Genomic DNA, 15,473 nt, shown 5'->3' on the forward strand with positions numbered 1-15,473 from the left:
TCTCTGTTTACGAGTGAACCAGAGCGAGAAGTGTTAAAAAACAACTCATTGTTCGTATCTTTCTAAAAATAGCTTGCTCTGATAAAACAGTAAAAGCTATCCGTCACAACATTCTCCAGATATTGAAGAACATGAATTCATATTTACCTATGCCAAACTAAACAAGTCGAAATTTGATTTTTTTCGACCTAGATTGGGAAAATTGCACGCTGGACATTGTAGGCCTATATCTGATCGACCATCTCCATCTTGACATGAAATGAGTGAAATAAGGTAAAAGTAGACTTGAAGTGAAACATGTTAGTGTAATAAAATGTGTGAAAAATCCAGTGGCGTATACTGGTTTAAGGGCCTGGGCTACCACTGACCCTATTATTACACAAAATATATTTTAAAGTCCCTATAATAAAATTCCTTACCTATTTATATATGAATTTCAGACGTCTTGATTGGGACGAAAATACTTTGATGACTTCGTCATAGAAATTACAGTTGGGCCGCTTGCGAAGTTTCTGTAGAAATGACTTTTCAATGGATATCAGTGCCAAGCCGGATAAACGTTCTTGTGTATGAGTTGATCTACAGTAGGATTTTATTCTCTTCAACGCAGAAAATGTTCTTTTTACTGATGCTGACGTAGCTGGTATTGTCACAATTAATGTTGCCAATTTAAGGACTTCAGGAATAACTTGGTTCAGCTGGTTTTCATATATGGCAGATAATATTTCATGGATAGGTTTGTTCGAAAAATCAAAGACCTCTGCTGAATATATTACACTTAATTCATTTTTCAAACGTACTTGATCAAAGTGACAGTTATAGGACTGAAATAATTTGTTTAGTGCCTCATTCGGGAAGTTTTCTCTATAAGCAGAAAATTTTTGAGAATCTAGAAGATGTGTGAACTGAAGCTTTCCATAATCAGAAAATCTGTCAGTAATTTCCATGTGCATACGATCTAGTATGCTGTAGTACAGCTGCCTGTATTTCAATTCATCATCTCCTTTTCTTCGCTTTAATGGTGGTTCCATTGTATTGGCTGAAGAATTTTCATTTTCCATATTACTCCATATGGACGGAAACCCACTACGTCTGAACTCGAATATAGTATTTTTTAACTTTGATACCTCTTGCAAGCAGTATGCTATGTCTAGACTTTTTGTCTGAAGAATAATGTAGAGCACATCTGTATGTGCGAACACTCTAGCATAGACTTCAAGAAGAAATATATTCTGAAACTGTGTGAAAAAATACAAATATCCTTGAGCCTGCACAATTACATCATCAACCCAGTTTTCTTCAGAGTCATTACAAATGATATTTTCAAAGAAAGCAGTCAGTTGTTCTCTGTATTACTTTACTGTATTTACAAGCCGAGATGTAAAATTGCATGTAGTTGGTGCTACTTTTGGGAGTTTCTTTTTCATGAATTCTTGAGTTTTTCTGATCTTTTAGGAGATGATGAGAAAAATGCAGCTAAACCCGACAGTGTTTTGAAAAAAAAAATGCGGCATTCTGGAATGGATGAAGTAGTTTGTTGCAAAACTAAATTGAGAACAAGGCTGTAACAATGGACAAATAGTGCTTGAGGATACTTTCCTTGAACTTTTGTTTTTAAGCCATTAATATTTCCCGCCATAACTGAAGCACCATCGTATGTCTGTGCAATTAACTTATTGCCGACATTGTATTCTGCTATAACACCTTCCACATGCTGAAACCAAGCAGCAGCAGTTTTGCCCGAACTGACATTTGTGAATCCTATAAACCGTTCTTGAACATTGGCAGTATTATCGACGTATCTTAAAACAGTGGACAATTGACTCTGATTAGAGCAGTCACTTGTTTCATCAACAACAATGGCCGCAAAAGGTGCTTCTTCTATTTCAGATTTTATGTTCTTTATCATAACCCCACTTATAGCAAATATTAAGTCATTATGAATTGCGGGAGAAGTACCACGAAATACTGTTGAACTCTCAAGATGATTGGCCAGTAAATGGTCAAATTCACTTAAGGAACTTAAATATTCAATATAATTTCCTCTATTGTCTGATTCCACACTCTCATTATGATCCCGAAAAGCCAATTCTTGTTTTCCTAGAAAGCAGACTGCGTTAATAAGATGCAGTAAAATCTCCCGATTTTTTTTTCCACAGGAACATTGTGTTGGTTGATATGTAGAGCTTTTTGCTGATCTAGCTGTAAATCAATTCTTGTCTTCCCAAAGTTTGCAAAGTTCATGCTACTACAAATATGAGCTTTTGATTTGTCGTGTTTTAGGACTACCGTTCGAAGGGAGTTGATATTAGAAAACCCTCTTTTGACCACACATTAGTTTCGCGGTTAAATAATAATAATAATAATAATAATAATAATAATAATAATAATGATTTATTTTAGCTGGCAGAGTTAAGGCCGTAAGGCCTTCTCTTCCACTCAACCAGCAAAAAGTGTATATACATATGCATGAACTTACAAAGAATCCAACAATTTGATTGAGATGAGAGTTACATGTATACAAAAGTTATTTACAAATTAAACAACAAAATACTATGAACTATTAATTAAACACTGAAATAAACTGTGTAGCAGAATTAAACTAAAATACATAGAATGTTAATATATTTCAAATAATATTAGATAATAGAAAGAGATTATTACGAGACAATTAAAATACAGCACAATCAGGATGATGTCTAAAGAAAAAAGTAACAATGTAGTCAGTGATAGTTTAAATCAGTATGATTGGAGTGAAATGCTAATAAGGTTATCTTTTAAGCTGTTCTTAAAGGTGTTTATTGTCTTGCAGCCCCTAATACTTTGTGACAAGGAATTCCATTGACGCGAGGTGGATATTGTAAAAGATGATGAATAACAAGATGTTCTATGAAGAGGTATACTTAGCGTGCCACAGATAAGTGATCTGGTATTTACATCGTGGTTAGAGTATAGATAAGAGAAACGAGACGAAAGGTAATTTGGTGTTGAAGTGTGCAGAATTCGAAAGAGTAAAGACAAAGAGTGTAAAGTTCTACGTTCTTTAAGTCGGAGCCACGAGAGACTTGCGAAGGACGGTGATATGTGATCATACCGTCGGATGTTGCACACGTATCTGACGCACATATTCTGAGCTCGCTGTAACTTGACTGACAATTCAGAACTTAGGTCACTTAACAAAACGTCACAATAATCGAAGTGCGGCGTTACTAGGGTTTGCCAGCAAAATAGTTTAGACAGTTTAGAACTACCACATAACCAATTCGACTTACCATATGATGTTGAAGTGAAATGGCGTGTGTGCTCACACTGTTTTTCTTTTACGTCCATGGACAAATTTAACTCAGGAGTTGGTCTTTCCATTTTCACAATTTCAACTTCTTCGTTGTATGTACGACGGTTAAAAGGCACTTTTAATAAACCTTCTATTACACAGTCATTTTCAACACAAACCTCTCCAGAAACTTGTTCTGCCATATTTTTCACAATATCACTTAATTGGGAAATTAAAAACTTAATAATTCACAATTAATATAACTCTTAGACACTCGAACAAATCACAAATTTAAAATACTGCACTGCAAGAACACAATTACATTCATGAGCTAGCGTGCTAAGCGTACTGTTGCTTCGCTCCTGCGAAGAAACCGATCACGAGAGCGGCAACTCACCCGGCCTTACACTGCACGTTGGAAACAGAAGATAGCGGGGGGATGGGCAGTTGTGCGACCGGACAGCGTGCGCGGTACGGTCACAGGCTACCTCACGTAGCAAGCGGTTTCTCCAATGATGCCGCCTTGACAACTTGTTTCTTTTCGAGAGCAGAGAGCGCATATAAATCTAACAATTACTTTAATTTTAATTACTGTGGTAAAACTAATAATACAAAACTATTACATTATGTTATATTAGAAACTTTTTCTTTTGTAATTTCCTTGGGCTACCGCCGGTAGCCCCGGTAGTCCGCAGAATACGCCTCTGGAAAAATCCCCATCCGATTCTGTCCACCACAACTGTCGTATGTCAACTCCAGAGAACGAACCCGACTCCTCTAGGTGATAATCCTGCGCTGTAAGACTAAGTTATTAGCGGGGCTGAATTTGTGATAATATTCATGTTTTCTTCACTTCGAGTTTGTGCTGGTTCTTCGTAGCAGTTTCCTTTTAAGTCATAGAACATACAAAAGAGAAATTAAGCCGGTATCTTAGTATACGATTCTTTGACGTAATTATAACAGCTGTACTATATATAGCGCAGAGATAACAAATGAGTTTTGTGAAGTTCTTTGTTGCGTAAGATAACTTTTTCTTTTGAGAAAGAGGTTTCTCATTTGTACAATAATTATATTGTCTAATTACGAAATAATTTAGTCGGGTTATCAGTTAAGGGCTGCTTTGAAAACGCTTCGTTAAGTATCATGTTGTTAAGAATTGTAGTTATTACCAGACCAAAGCCTTTAGAATTTCCAACGCAAGCTTTCGGATTATGTTAATCTACTCTACTGTACTGTGTTTTTTAATAACGTAGACCTGCGTCTTGTCTTCCTCTACTGCATGTTCTAACTTGTAGGATATTTACTTGTATGTCGTAGCACATTTCAATCCATATTATTATTATTATTATTATTATTATTATTTTGTCAGTATTTTCACTAGACGTCATGGAACAGTTATTCAAATGGGAGCGTCCTCTTCAGATGTCACTGTTTCACAGAAAGTGTTCCACTGATTTATCAGTGGATAGTAGCACTGCATTCTGTAACTCGATATAGGAATTTCTTGGAAGAAGAAAAACGCAAAGTAATTTATCCTTGCTAAGTATTAATCTATCACAGCGTTTCTCAAACTTTTCTGAAGTGGGGACCGCTTTTTTAAGTCACAACAGTTCCGCGGACCACCTTACCCTTGTTCCCTTCGAAAACAAATTTATCATTTATGTAGCATATTTTAATACCAGTATACTTGCATTTTAATGTGGAAATAATTAATTAAAATTAATTTAATTCAATTAATTTTATATTAGTATTAACTAATTAAGTTAATGTTTATAGAAGAAAATTTCTTGTCATTTGCAAAAACAGAAATAAAAAAAATTAATGCAGAAACATGCCCGATTTTCAACAAGTAAAGATGCAATTTTGCATGTTCCATTATTGGTGTACGACGTACAGTACGTGACCATTTGAATGTGCAGACTGGGTGTCGGAAAAACTATTAAGAAAGTCATAAATACATGAAAAGGCTCGGTACTTTGGTCCTGTTATGAATTCGGGTGGTCCCTAGCTGGGTTACAGGCACAGCGCCAGATGTGCACGAAAAAGATGGCGACAAACACCACGTTTATAGTGCTTCAAATCCCTCTTTTGTTGCTGAGAGTAGAGTGGGTAGGCGATAGACGGGTAGGGTAAATAAATTTTATAAAATGTCAGTACTGGGAGAAAAAGTGAAAGGCGATTGCTATGTGTCATTTACAAACTCTGAGATTTTCAGCTATAGTGTGATACGCAATTCGTTTGAATTTTATTTTTCTTCTGTCTTTTTTGAAGGACCATAATGGCATACTTTAGTTTGAGAAACACTGATCTATCATATTGACGCTGGCGAATCCTCTAGGAGTAACAGCAGAATCTCTAGATTACTTTGTCTCCTGCGGTGCATCATATTGAAGTAGCTACAGTATGTATTTTACCGTAATCTGTAACAAGATAGAAGATAGTATCGCTTAATAATCTGCTCCAAACACCGCCTTTGCCGATCACAAAACCTACTTGCACTCGACACTCAGGGTTGGAAAATCTACTATCCGCCGTACAATGCAATGTGTATAGTTCCGAAACGTTGGACAAACCGTATTTCAAAATAAATTGAAAACTATGTACATCACAACGTACCATTGAAGTGATAAATCTCATATAGAAATCTTCCAACTTAATGAATGTTTAGTGCAAAACATGAACGATGCGAGATAGGGAACGAAATAACGTTACACAGTTTCGGACATTTCTACTCTATTTTTTTTTTAAGTACGTAAATTGGTTCATGAGTTCTATATTGAGCGACCAAGGCAAAGTGTCAGGTGAAGCAAGACGCAACATGGCAATACTCTCAGGATGATCGACCATGGAGGGCCGATTCCTTGTTCTTCACGGGCTCTTGACCTCTGCGTGCTAGATTTCCTCTCATCGGTGCCAGCTGCTCGCTACAGTAACAGTTGGACAGCTGTGGAATGACTTCCAAATTATGGGCACATCTTGTACCGGTTTAATATGTGCGGAGACATCCGTTGCTAGGAAACGAGAAGATCTTGCGCTTACGCTGCTCCTTTGTTATCCCTGGAACTGCAATATTGGTAGTCTTGACGATCAATAATGCAATCATTTGTTTTTGGCTGTTTTCTTACAAACTCTATAAATGTAGGAAAAGTAGGCGCTCTGTTAACTGAATAGACTGTCGGTTTTCTACGCTAGACTTTGATTCAAATCCCGGTGAGTCCAACTGGAATTTGTGAGTTCTGTAATTTCCTCGGAAAAATCTCATTTCCTTTGGGTACTTCCAGATTTCCTACATTATCAGGATTCATATCCCGTCGAGTCCAAATCAAATTTGTGGTGTTACGTTATGTCTTTCTCAGAATATTCCATTTCCTCTGTCATCACCCCACATCGTCGTCGTTGTCACCACCACCACCACCACCACCACCACCACCACCTCGTCATATTTGTTTCGTTACACCACGTTAAAAGTAAAGATACTGCAATTCCTCTGTCATCATCCCAAAATAAAGTTATTGTCCATCTTATTACTTTTAAAATAGTCTGTGAATATCCGTCGATTACATTCAAAATGAGATATATGGTATACAGTACGACTGTAGGACAGAACTGTATAATGCACTTCAATTTATCCTGCTATTCGTATTTAATAAGAGCTTTATTATCGATGACTAAGAAGAGATAACTCGTATCTGTGAATTTGCATGCGAATCAGAAAAATATAAAAAAAAAAATAATAATTTTTCTCAAATTAGGCAAACTTTTTGTATATGATTCTCATTTGCAAAATGTTCTACTCCAACACAAAAAACTGTCCAATTTTATGTGTACTGTACATAATATCGTAGTTAGACCTATGCTCGGTTTCTGGAAAGACAGTTACCTGTACATACAGAGTTATCTACGATTTAACGCGCTGATATGTTTGAAACTAGTTTCCGAAACAACAGTTATCGTCATCTTTACAGTTATCCGTGCTTCAATTGGTAACTGTGCCTTGGCCTGCAGTTACCTGGCTGTTAATACTGATTCGAACAAATACCGACTGCATTACTGTTTCGTGAGCTATAATAGGCAAACTGATATTAAACAACAGATATTAAATATCAGTTACTATATTATCGGTATAGTTAAAAAATTTGGCGTTTTATTTACGTAACTTACGGTAAATGTTGTACTTTCTGTGACATAGCTGTGGATTGAAGCTGCTCTCTATATTCAGATAATTTCAGTGCAGTTAAAGAATTCGTTGGTGAGCTAAATACAATTATAGCTTTGTCAATTCAACATTCACAGAATATTCTAATAGTGATTAAAGCAGATTTCAAAGTTATAGTTGAAGCCACAAAAAAAAAAAACTCGAAAATGTGGTTTGTCTTTACATGAATCTTTATCAGTCTTCAAGAGGTTTAGAGTAAACTTCAGAGTGCTTCTTTAAAGTATGCAGAAAAATTAAGTGGTAAATTGTGTACTGTTTTAAGGATAAATCCTAACATTAAAGTTACGTGTTCTGTGGATAAATATCTTCAAGGTGGAAACGTTGTGCTTCCAGAAGAAATTTCCCCAGAGCTAGTAAGTGCTTTCAAATTTTGTTCAGTGACATCTGTAGACGTGGAAAGGTCCTTCTCAGCATACATCTTGTGTTAAGTGATACGCTTACCCCTGAGCATTTGAAGAAAATAATTGTGTACTACAAATCAAATTACAACGACCAGAATGATGTCTATGAAATCATGTACCAAAATGCATAAGCCTAAAATTAAAATTTTTAGTGGATGTTTAATGCATATTTTCGAAATGATAGAGCATATTTTAAAGATTTTGACAGCATAAATGCCTGCATATTTTAGATATTTTCAGTACATATAAATCCGATGTATAGTTATGACAAAAAAACGCGGAAATTTTACTTGAAGCAAGTAAAGCGATCGGTTTGGAAGTAAATCCCGAAAAGACTAAGTATATGATTATGTCTCGTGACCAGAATATTGTACGAAATGGAAATATAAAAATTGGAGATTTATCCTTCGAAGAGGTGGAAAAATTCAAATATCTTGGAGCAACAGTAACAAATATAAATGACACTCGGGAGGAAATTAAACGCAGAATAAATATGGGAAATGCGTGTTATTATTCGGTTGAGAAGCTCTTATCATCCAGTCTGCTGTCCAAAAATCTGACAGAATTTATAAAACAGTTATATTACCAGTTGTTCTGTATGGTTGTGAAACTTGGACTCTCACTTTGAGAGAGGAACATAGGTTAAGGGTGTTTGAGAATAAGGTGCTTAGGAAAATATTTGGCGCTAAGCGGGATGAAGTTACAGGAGAATGGAGAAAGTTACACAGCACAGAACTGCACGCATTGTATTCTTCACCTGACATAATTAGGAACATTAAATCCAGACGTTTGAGATGGGCAGGGCATGTAGCACGTATGGGCGAATCCAGAAATGCATATAGAGTGTTAGTTGGGAGACCGGAGGGAAAAAGACCTTTAGGGAGGCCGAGACGTAGATGGGAGGATAATATTAAAATGGATTTGAGGGATGTGGGATATGATGGTAGAGACTGGATTAATCTTGCTCAGGATAGGGGCCAATGGCGGGCTTATGTGAGGGCGGCAATGAACCTCCGGGTTCCTTAAAAAGCCAGTAAGTAAGTAAGTGCATGTTTAGTGCATATTTTAGATATTTTTAGTGCATATAAATCCGATGTCTAGTTACGACAAAATGCTTTCTATTTCCGGTTAATTTTTGTATAACAAGTTACATTGGTGCAAGTAGTAAACATATGTAGCGTGAAGTATAAACTAGCAGAAAAAGTAAAACTAGAGGCAGCTGGGATTTTAATAAAAAATTCCGTGTTTCAGTACCGAAATGCCTGTTCCTGCATTTTAATTGACATGTTACAACCTAACCCAATTACATAGCTAGTTTGCAGTTGGATACTTTACCATTTGAGCCGTAGCAGAAAACTGACATAGAAGAGCCGTTCGAAAAGTAAGAGTTGGACTAGCATAAACAGAAAAATAAGACAATAACACGAATAGTTTATTATAATAAAACTCTCTTACATTTATTGTTCATTTCTCTATGAAATTCTACTACAATTGAGAAACATATAACATGGCACGAACTTTTGAATGCCTTGTAAGATTTGAAACTTTCATGGTGATCAACGTGATGCGAGGCTTTTTGATATTTGCACCGTGTCATAGATGTAGAAATACCCAACGTTTCGGAACTACATCTCGACTCCATCATAAGGGAAAGTAGAGGAAGGAAAACGGTAAACGTATCTGTTGGATCCGTTACCAAGAAGTGTTCTCGAGAAATAGACATCGAGTGAATGAAGAATGAGTATGTGTAGTGGTGAGAAAGGTGCGGGTGGGACTGTTAGAAGAACAATCAGCATTTGCAAGCTTAGTGTCTTTCAACGACGATCCGGTTCGCAGAAAGTCAAGTACCTAGGTATATGGTCAAGACCTGGATGGGTGACCACAGAAACGTGAAGCATCAGATTCGATTGGAGTCGTGATGCATGTGTCGCCGAATCTAAATCACCTTAGCACTGTCAAGACAGAAACGTGAAGCAACTACGTATGTGGTGAGGACCAGGATGGGTGGACACAGAACAGTAGGGTAAAGTTGCCTAATGCCGTGATACCCCTAATCCCGTGTTACTTTTTTAAAACTGAATGTCAGGCAAAGCTTTGCCGTTCGATCATAGCGCCAGACATCTTTCTAGAAAGAGTGCATCTTTCAGCTACATTTGAGACATCGGTGAACTTTCAAGCAAGATACCAATCCCGTGATACCTAGTCAGTGAAAAAAACGTATCACGGAATTAGGATTATCACGGCATTAGGCAACCTTATCCTACAACTACCGCCATTTAACCAGTCGACTATTTTAAGGGACAGTGAGGTTTCTGGCACGAGAGATGGAAGAAAATAATATCGAAAACAGTGAAGGGACCGAATTGAAATGGAGGAAGAGTATGAAGTGGAAGTAAAAGGTAAAGGCAATCTCTTAACATGCCATGAAGGCACTTGAAGGGAATGAAGTGGTGTGGACGGCGTCGCATTCCGACCACCTTTTACCCCCGGGAAAGATCTGCTACTCACTTTGATAGGAGGCTGAGTGAACATTGGGGCCGTTCTGAAAGTTTGGCAACGAGAAAATAGCGTCACCGCCTGGAATTGAACCCCGGACCTTCCAGTCCGTAGCCAGTTGCTCTGCCAACTGAGTTATCCGACCGCCATGTACTGGAAGTAATTATCGCTAAATAAGCTTGTTATAGTTTGTGCCTCTTTTTTTTAAGTTGGTTATTTAAGGACGCTGTATCAATTATCGTTTTTTTATCGTCGATGGGATTGATGACAGCAAGATCGTATTTGGCAACATGAGGCCCAAAATTCACCATAAATTACCTGACATTTGCCTTACCGTTGGAAAAAAACCTCGGAAAAAACCCAACCAGTTAATCAGACCAAGCGGGAATAGAACGCAATTCCGACTAGACAGGCAAGCGCTTTAGCCGATTTGTGTCTTTACGTCTCTTGTTTTTAATATGGCTACCCGGCCGCCATGTAGTGGGAGTACTGTTATTATTATTATTATTGTTATTATTAATTTATTTTTTGTGTCTTTATATATCCTGTTATTAATCCGGCGTAATGAAGATTTCCATGATTATTACTCACTCCGTTCTCCTGTTAATAACTCTTTTCAGTAGTTTTATTATTGCCGGGTAATCTTTTGGGGAATCCTCGTACCTCACCTCATCTCACTACATCTGGCCAAAATATTGTAAAAAAAATTCAGAAAATTGTAAAAATTGTAGAAAATTACTAAATTGTAAAACTTTAAAAATTGTGAAATATTGTAAAAATTTGGAAAAAAAAAAATTGTAATTGTAATATTGTAAAATTTTGACTTGTTCCACATCTTAAAGCTAAGATGTATGGAAGATCTATGGAATATAATAAATGAAGGAATGAATGAATTCATTTAATATAGGGGCCATTCCATGCAAAAAAAGTATGTTTTTGAACCAAGATGTCTCAGAAGTTAAAAATATTGTAGTAGGTTATTTTGTATGTTCTAAATATGAATTTCAAGCAATACTATATTTATATCTTTCATAGTTTGGCAGCAATCAAAATTTAAAATATTGGTTTAACAAAGAACACTGCTTCATTCATTGAAGTTTTCTTACTACGTAAAGGAAGATAGAAAAATGATTTCAATGCAATTCGAAAAAAGAGAGCCTTGTTTATAAATGTCCTTAAAATGAATATATATATATATATATATATATATATATATATATATATATATATATATATATACCGTAATTTTTTAATAGTTACCCAAACTAAAAATATTGAAAAAAATACAGAACACAAAATGCAATTCATTTTTACAGACGAAAAAACATGTGTTTAATTCTTTAGAGTATATTGATTCCACTGTGAAAATTTCAGAATGGTGGCTTAAATATCATGTCAGTTTTTAATAAAAAAAACTCGCCGGAACAAAGGAGCTCAGCAGGTAGGCTCTCCCGTCGTACAGAATGTTGCGCGATCAAGGTCAGGGAGGCGGACGTTTGAGATTACACATTGTTATGAAGTCTCGCGAACGCTGCGACCGCCACACATAGGAAGCGATTTTCAACCGTCGGAACAAAAATTAATAATTTTATTAATTTAATTATTCACAGGTTTTTTGAGATAAAGTCATAAAACTTGAGAGATGAATTAGAAATAAGATTTTCTTTAATACGAATGAAATTCGCATGAATTTAATTTGTTGCATTGGAATATAAAACTATTTCTTTTTTTCAGTGAGGTGTTTTTATGAGCATGCCTTAATATTATTCGTATTAGTCTTTAAGGTATTAAAATATGGTTATTCAAGTTTACAATGGCGTCTGTTTAGTTTCGATGAAACTTCATATAGGGCGTCTAGAATGTTTTAAATGATGGACAACATGTAACTGCCACCCATTTTTCAGTCATTCGTATGACTAAAATATTAATGATATGGCGGTCATAGTTGGCAGTTTAATTTATTTTCATAATAACATTGTTGTATTAAACGCCCCCCCCCCCCAAAAAAAAAATTCATGACATCGCTGGCATATTCTTAAAATTTTGTATGGAATGACCCATAGGTAACTAAATTTCTTGTCCAAGTTGATATTGTCCTCTAAGTTCACGCAGTGGTAAAATTCAGTGCTATGCTCAGCCAAGCCGATTTATCAGATTGATATGGTGTTGAATGTTTCTTGAACGTCTTCATCACAGAAACTTAACTGCCCTGCTGCTTCCAAGTCTTTTCGTTCGAGAAACGCGTGAGCTTGTGGAAATAGAAGTGTAAAAGTGAATTGCAAGCTCTGGGAGCCACTTCGGGACTGTACGAGCTATTACATCCCAAATCGACCGAAATATAGAGAAAATTGACCTTACAATTTCTAAATACAATAAAACTTTTTTTTGTACGTAGAGAACCGTGATACAATGCTTTGTGCAAAGTTTGAGGCATCAGAACTTCATAGTGTTTAAATTAAAAATATTTAAATTTAGCGTATTTTCATAAAATTTGGAATTTTAAACTGTTGTAGCTCCGAAACCCTTTCACCTAACGATCAAAATCATGGTTTATTTTGATGCTGAGAAATTAAAGTTTATATTGACATATAAACAGATTTTCTTACTTTTTATGGCAATGGAGAAATTTAGATTTTTCCTCATTGCCAAGGAAAAAATATTTTTAAGATATATAGTTATGATTCCGCATTGAAAGTACAAATAAACATATTTTTTTACTGATGGCACGTTGATAAGAAAGTATTGAAAATATCAAATAAAGAAAAGAAATAGTATGCGCGTGAACTAACCAGCTGACTGTGAGGCGGGAGCTAGCCGAAGTAAGCAAGGCCAGAAGACATGAACACGTGATGTGTCGTCTAGCAGTCATGGCTGTGCTAACTTTATCACAGAGTTTCATAAACACAGGAGTAAAATGCCGCTCAACGCTCGCTTATCTTCAGCTCTCGGTCAGTGCGTGCGGTACTGCGCCGTTCAAGTCTAGGCGTGTGAAAATAATATATTTAATACCCTCGAAACTTATTGCCGTACCACTAACCAAACAATGACGAATCCCTCTTAATAATGCAAGGTTTTTTTCTCAATATTTTTTTACATTTTTACAAATGGGCAAAAAGCCTAAAAGTAAGTAAAATCAGATTATCTGTCTCTCTGTGTACAATAAAAATAAGGATTACTTCTTAACGTAACCTACCAAATGTCAGTTTCAAAATGAGCTCTCATTCAAAGTTATGCAGTAAATGGTTCCAGAGTTCCGAGCGCTGAAAGAGGCTTGTTTTTTGTAAAATACCTAAATTTGTCGTTCAATAATACGAAAACCGTTTGACTTTCGATAGTATATTTTTGAAAATGCACTCTTCTCAGCACCTTGTATAAATAGGGGAAAAATTAGAGTATAAAAAATGCGAGGTATTTTACTGATCGATTTCATATGGAATAGCCCGTACGGTGGATTGTGGAACTTGTAACTTAAGAGCTGCTCGAACGTGCGTTGTGCGATGTGAGCACCTGAACTATCGTAGAAGAGGACGACACGAGAAGTTACAGAGTGCTTCTTTTATTTTAGTTCGCTCGCAAGTTACAGCTGGCGCAATTGTTATTAACATTATTCATTTTCAACCAATATTTCACGACAAATAATCACACGAGGTAGTTCACAGACTGACAGTGGTTTCCCGTTGTTGATTTTAACAAATTGCACTTGTGCGATCTCTTTCGGAATTCATTATCGTTGGCTCTTCTCGTATTTGTCTGGTCACACGTGTCAGACTCTGTAAGTTAAAATAATTCGAATTCAGTTATTATTGGTTCTTACAAATGTTGCTGGGGCATAGAATCAATCGGCTTTAGTTATCTCTTGTGGACTAGGCGGTTTCATTATCGACTGAGTCCTGTGTGCGGGATGTTAATGAGGAAAATTGATACTGCCGTCCGGAGGGCAGAATATCGCAGTCCGCCCTCCCTAATTATGTTATTACAAGATTTAACGTAACGACCAGGACAGGGAAACGTGAGGGTGACCAATACAGTTCAATGTACGGACAGTCATTCATTCATTCATTCACTCATTCGGTCAATAATTCATCCACCAATGTAATGAAATCATTCTTTCCTCTACATATCATTTCTTCTTTTGCTCGTAATTTCAATCCTTCATTGAGTAATTCATTTGTTCTTTCTTTCATTCATTTATTATTTAATTAACTTGTTCTTTCTTTTTTTTCGTCCAGTTCTTTCTTTCCTTCACTTACTCGTCCTTCCATTCGTTTGTTCTTTCTTTCCTTCATCCATCGTTCTTTCAGTTTGTTCTTTCTTTCCTTCATCCATGCATTTGTTCTTTCTTTATTTCTTTCGTCCATTCTTTCTTGCATTAGTTTGTTCTTTCTTTCCTTCATACATTCGTTTTGTCTTCCGTTAGTTTGTTCTTTCTTTCCTACATCCATTCGTTTTGTCTTCCGTTAGTTTGTTCTTTCTTTCCTTCATACATTCGTTTTGTCTTCCGTTAGTTTGTTCTTTCTTTCCTACATCCATTCGTTTTGTCTTCCGTTAGTTTGTTCTTTCTTTCCTTCATACATTCGTTTTGTCTTCCGTTAGTTTGTTCTTTCTTTCCTTCATACATTCGTTTTGTCTTCCGTTAGTTTGTTATTTCTTTCCTTCATCCATTCGTTTTGTCTTCCGTTAGTTTGTTCTTTCCTTCCTTCATCCATTCGTTTTGTCTTCCGTTAGTTTGTTCTTTCTTTCCTTCATCCATTCGTTTTGTCTTCCGTTAGTTTGTTCTTTCTTTCCTTCATACATTCGTTTTGTCTTCCGTTAGTTTGTTCTTTCTTTCCTTCATACATTCGTTTTGTCTTCCGTTAGTTTGTTCTTTCTTTCCTTCATCCATTCGTCTTGTCTTCCGTTAGTTTGTTCTTTCCTTCCTTCATCCATTCGTTTTGTCTTCCGTTAGTTTGTTCTTTCTTTCCTTCATCCATTCGTTTTGTCTTCCGTTAGTTTGTTCTTTCTTTCCTTCATACATTCGTTTTGTCTTCCGTTAGTTTGTTCTTTCTTTCCTTCATACATTCGTTTTGTCTTCCGTTAGTTTGTTATT

General features: G+C 36.1%; 1 protein-coding gene across 1 annotated transcript in view; it reads left to right on the top strand.

Annotated features, from left to right (window-relative positions):
- LOC138704258 (uncharacterized) overlaps positions 1–15,473 on the top strand; it is a 499,259-nt gene that overhangs the window by 56,644 nt on the left and 427,142 nt on the right. The gene's annotated exons all lie outside the window — the stretch shown is intronic.

The sequence above is a fragment of the Periplaneta americana genome, chromosome 8 (genome assembly GCF_040183065.1).
Source record: "Periplaneta americana isolate PAMFEO1 chromosome 8, P.americana_PAMFEO1_priV1, whole genome shotgun sequence".
Taxonomy (NCBI): Eukaryota; Metazoa; Arthropoda; class Insecta; order Blattodea; family Blattidae; genus Periplaneta; species Periplaneta americana.